Below are 6000 nucleotides of genomic sequence, written 5' to 3' on the forward strand. Positions count from 1 at the left end.
ACAACATGAACTTTCCTCTGCTTCTCCCCCTGAACCAAGTTTAGATCTACGAACTGAACTTAAAGATACCAAAGTGCCTACGAATGGATGTTGAGCGCGGTGAGCAGACGTAAATGTCTTGTTTACCCAATGAAAGCCATCACAAATAAACTTTGAGCTTACATCGAGATGCTTGTCCGGGCGTAGAGAAAAAGTGGAGAAACTTGGTACAAGGAGCTAAGATACATTGTCAGTGCTTTACGTGACCATGCACGGCTACCAATAACTTGGCCAATCGCTTGGCCAATGGCTCGTACACGCAACGAATCGTAAGAGTCTCGCGTGTTTTCGCGCGTTCAGAGATCAGCCACACTCTCGATTTCGGTGTTAGCATCTCAAACTATGCTTACTAAACTTTTTAAAGATGCTACTTTAAGCCCTCCCTCGAATCTACACACGCGTATTTTACTTGTGGAAAACTGTCGATTTGCTCAGTGTTTAGGTTGGAGATTCTCGCCCATATCAACTTTCTTTTCTCTCGTAAGTTCTCGCGCGTTTAGAGATGCGCCACACTCGCGTTTTAGGTGCGGGCATCCCGACCAATGCTTACCTAACATTTTAAAGATGCTACTTTTAGCCCTCCCCCAAATCTACACACGTGTATTTCACTTCAGGAAGTCTATCGATTTGGACAGTGCTTGGGTAAGAGATTCTCGCCCCTATCAACTTAATTTCCTTTTCTCTCGTAAGTTCACGCGCATTTAGAAATACGTCAAACTCTTGTTTTAGGTGCGGGGATCCCAAACAAAACTTACCTAACTTTTTAACGATGCTACTTTTAACCCTCTCCCAAATCTACACACGTGTATTTCACTTGTGGAAGTCGTTCGATTTGGAAAGTGCTTGGGTAAGAGATTCTCGCTTATATCAACTTTCTTTTCTCTCGTACGTTCTCGCGCGTTAAGTGATGCGTTACACTCGCGTTTTAAGAGCGGAGATCCCAACCAATGCTTACCTAACTTTTTAAAGATGCAACTTTTAGCCCTCCCCCAAATCTACCCACGTGTATTTATTTTGTGGAAGTCCATCGATTTTGGTTGGATATTCTCACCCATATCAACTTTCTTTTCTCTCGTAAGTTCTCGCGCGTTTAGAGATGCGCCACTCTCGCGGTTTTGGTGTTTGGATCTCAAACTGTGCTTACTGGACTTTTTAAAGATGCTAGATTTGGCCCTTTCTCAACCTACACACGTGTATTTCACTTGTGGTACTCTGTCGCTTTAAACAATGTTGGCGATTCTCGCCCATTTTTTTTTTTTTCTCTCGCGTGTTTTCCCGAATTTAGAATTGCGCCACACTCGCGATTTCGGTGTCGGCATCTTAAACTATGCTTAGTGGAATTTTTGAAGATGCTAGATTTGGCCCTTTCTTAAATCTACAGAAGTGTATTTCACTTGTATAAGTCTTTCGATTTAAAGAGTGTTTGGGTGCAAGATTCTCGCCTATATCAACTTTCTTTTCTCTCGTAAGTTTTCGCGCGTTTAGAGATGCGCCACACTCGCGTTTTAGCTGCAGGGATCCCAACCAATGCTTACCAAACTTTTTAAAGATGGTACTTATAGCTCTTCCGTCGAATCTACACACGTGTATTTCACTTGTAGAAATCTATCGATTTGGACAGTGCTAGGGTAAGAGATTCTCGCCCATAACAACTTTCTTTTCTCTAGTAAGGTCTCGTACGTTTAGAGATGCATCAAACTCACGGTTTTGGTGTCGGCATCTCAAACTATGTTTACTGGACTTTATAAAGATGCTATATTTGGCCCTTTCTCAAATCTACACACGTGTATTTCACTTGTGGCAGTCTGTCGCTTTGGACAATGCTTAGGTTGAAGATTGTCGCCTAAGAAAGTTAGGGGAAATATTAATGGGGTAGAACATGTTTAGATCAGATAAAACAGGACACTAATTGAGTAGGAAATCGTTGAGCTGGATTTAACAGGATACAAGATATTTAGGACAAAAATTAATAGAATAAGGGATACACCGACAACCCCCCCCCCCCCTCCCACTATGGGGCCTCAACAATGGTCTGCTATTTAGGATAAAATAAAAGTATGTCAACTGCTATAAGCATTTATTCTGGACTCTTAGTACTGATAACGCGGCGGAATATGAAAGTTTTGTATCAGATTTTAGGGGTTTTGAAGTTAGGTAACGGAGCTCCTTGTTAGTAATTTCGAAGCCCACACTTGTTACACTGAATAGATAGATAAAGACGGTGCTGGAGAAATAAACAGAGAACTAAATGTGTCCCGAATTCTGTACCGTGTAACACGAATTTCTTACATGACAACCTTTGTGTCTGCAAAGAGATCAAGGCACAATAGTCCACATTATATTTGTAAACAACTATCCTAATCTCATTGACAGCGATTAGTTTTTGACGAGAATTTTCATTTGTTACAAATAGAATACGGATAGAACCCCGATAAAAAGCCTCTTACTTTTTTTTTTTTGTTCAGCATTATACTTGTGTCTTTCGCTGCCCGAGATGTCATCAAATGCTGCGAAAGGCAACAGACTGACAAGTAGTGCGCAAGAAGTAGTGATAAGCGGCGTTTTATTGAAAGTCCTTTTTCTAAGCGGTTCCACTTTTGCCTCAGAGAAGGAAATGCTCAGAAAATTACTGAAGAACAATTTACTGTACGGTTTATGTTAACTTGTTCCTGAAAGGGAAACCCTATTTGACAAGGCCAAAATATGGTATAGCGACAATCGTGGTGTTCACCCTGTCCTAGCAAATTCTACTCTTCCAGTCCCTGCTGAAGAAATTAAACCTAAAGGCTGGGCCCTGAAACTGAAGAAAAAGGCCACTCGTTTCAATGAAAAACAAAAAAAACTACCTTGAAGTAAAGTTTTTCTCGGGTCAGAAGACGGCCATAAAAGTGGAAGGAATTACTGTAGCACAAAAGATGAGGCGCTCAAAAGAAGAGGCTAGAATTAGGCGGTTCACCTTTGATGAGTTCCTGACTCCTTGCCCTGTTTAATCCTTCCTCTCGAGAACGGCTTCAAAGCTCAGAAACAGACAGGAGAAGGTCCTCCAAGAAGACACCACAGCCGCTGAGAATCAAGCCGCAGATATTTTTGACGAGTGTCAGTTAACTCATCCAATTGCTTATGACTCATTCAACTTGTGTGCCTTAAACGCATCTATAATGTCTTTAAAAAGCTAAGCGTCAACATTAGTGCTTCGCTTGATAGATGGGGGTATTTTAAAGTGCCCTGCATAGGGTCGAAAACTAGTCTTGTGGAGGCATGCAGCTGTGTTCCATCACAGAAATGAACTGCATTAGCGGCTGTGGGGTGCCTCAAGCTCATAACGAATGGTGCCTACAAAATACAAACGTGTTTCCGCCAGATTAAGAAAACGTGGAAAAAGTAGATCTTAGCCAGGGTTATTAGAATCCACACAGAAAACTGGGGGTAGTCATTAATTTTTCCGAGATAATGAGCTACTGGTAGCATTTTTCTGAAAAAAAGGTAAAGATATTTCTTCACAGATTCTCTGAAGGTTCGCCTTTACATGCAGAAAACTAAACATATTAAAAAAACACCTTTAAACTACGTGGTAAGTGGTAACATAAAAACCTCTTTTGATATGTATTTAATGACAGAATCGTCGCAACAGCGCTTTGAGCGTCCCTGGACAGCACTCCTCTGGCTTAGCCAAAATACAGTCTACATAACTTTTCCTCACCGCCAAAAACTAATGCATTGTTGAATAGGCTTGCCACTTCCAATTCATACCATAAAATGTAGCTGTAATCACCCCTTTTTCAAAAGTTAAATGAGTTGTTTCATCCTTTCGAAAACTTTGTCGGTGTCCGTTACATTTTTTCCTGTTACTTCCCAAGCAAGTTAAACATTGACGTCTCTCGCAGTTGTTTTGCGCGCGCATTATGCCATCTACAGTTGAATATCAGTGTGATTTTTTCTACGGATACGATAAAAGCTACTTTTTCAGTTGGAGGCCGTTCACAGTAGTGCTTAGCGATATGCTGCTTTTCTGGTAATCCCGGTTTTAGTATAGGCTCGTAATTTTAGTGCGAAATTTGTTTCGGCCACAATAGGACTTTTTTTTTAAGTCGCACGCTTGGTAGGGTAGTTAATTACGTCACTAGTTCCAACCCAAGCGTGCGCCTGATGTTTATATATACCATGCCTTACGTAATGCACAGACCGTGTGCCCACAAAAAAGAAGGCACCGTCTTTAACTGCCCTTCGGTAATTTTCTGAGCATTTTCTTTTCTGACGCAAAAGTGAAACGGCTAAGAAAATGTAAGGAGTTTCAATAAAACGCGTACGTCGCTTACCATTAGTTCCTGCGCACTATTCGTCAGTCTGTTGTCTTTTGCAAAATTTGATGGCACTTCCGGCAGCGAAAGACACAACTGTTCCGCTTTATCTGATCTAAACATGCTCTACCCCATTAATTTTTCCCCTAACTTTCTTGCATCCTATTAATTTTTTTACCCAAAAATCCAGTATCCTGAAAACCCCTAATAGGGCCTCACTGATGAACTGATGAAGCTGATGAAGAAACACAGATCATAATCTTTTGACTTGATACTGTCTACCGTTTTCTTTTTTCTTTTTTCTTTTTTTTTTCTAATACACGACCCCCCTCCCCCACCTACACACCTATCCAGCAAAAATAACCCTAGAAAATGCCTGCAAGCAGAAGCTCATGTTCAAACCATTCTGGGAAAGCCAGTTACTAGTTTAGCCACGGAATTGCCTAAAATGGCTTTAATGTCGGTTACATTTTCACTTCCTACCCACCTTACCCCTACCCGTTGGAATGTGCATTTATCAAATGTAACGCAATCTGTGGAATAATGGCGGGTGCACAACAGATAAAAACTGAACTGAGCTTAAACGAGTTCTTGATGAGAATCCTCGATTAAGAGGAGGATTTTAAAGGCTGCTAACAGACTTCTGGGTCAGTTAGGATCTCAGCAAATTGTTAAACTTCTTGTAAACGGCGGCTCATGAGACGAAAGACAAATAATATTGATAGATATTATGAAGCGGACTTCGGAGAGTTGAAATCTGCTTAACCGTGGCGATGTCTGAGAGTGATTTCGTACACCGAAAATGTGGCTGAAACATACTGGAAATATAACATGAGGCATCGTGGAACATCCAGTTGTCGACATGTCGCGAGGTAAGTGGAATATATCATTATTTTCTCTGTGCATCGTTATTTTCACGTTATTATGCTAATTAGGACGTCGGTCTTTGTTGACAAAAGCACAGCTTAAACTTCTTCTTCTAACATTTTACAGTTTTAACTGCCCCAAAATTTTATTGCATGTTTTTACAGGTGAGACATATCTGGAGGGTAGTTTTGGGATCTGAAGTGATGTACTTTTGGCGATATTTTCCTTTAAATTTCGCCTTGTTTATGGCGCTTCATAAGTCGTCCGAAAGGGAAGAAATTTAAACTTCTGTAAAAAAAATCAGGTGATGATCAAATTTAATTTACACTTTGATCATTCCCCTGAGCTTAACATCATCTTGAAGTAAATATGTTATGTTTACTTGTTGCCCGTTTAAAAAATACAACTGTCGCAATTTCAATTTACATGTAAAATTTCAACTCATTTTAGAGGGTCATAACTCTTTTAGTATACGTACGAATCTCTGAGCAAAATAAAGGTTCTAAAAGAAGAGCTATGCTATAGGTATACCATATCTAAATGGTTAGTTTGGCCCGTGAAAAGTAAGCGCGTTAGACGAAAAACTATAAAGGGTACTTTGACCAATTGCGCCTTTTTTGGACGAGCGAGCAAGAACTTGGATTTCGCAGTCGTCTTTTGACGCAATAAAAGAAAATCAGAATTTTCCGACCTGTCGTCGGATTCTCCATATTTCCAGGCAGTGGCTCTTAAATTATTTTGTCCAGCAGTTGCTTTAATATGCAACGTTGTTTCATCTTGTATTAGTATAATTTCC

Source organism: Orbicella faveolata, unplaced genomic scaffold (genome assembly GCF_042242905.1).
Source record: "Orbicella faveolata isolate gen_17 unplaced genomic scaffold, um_ofav_v1 contig_24, whole genome shotgun sequence".
In the NCBI taxonomy this organism is placed as follows: Eukaryota; Metazoa; Cnidaria; class Anthozoa; order Scleractinia; family Merulinidae; genus Orbicella; species Orbicella faveolata.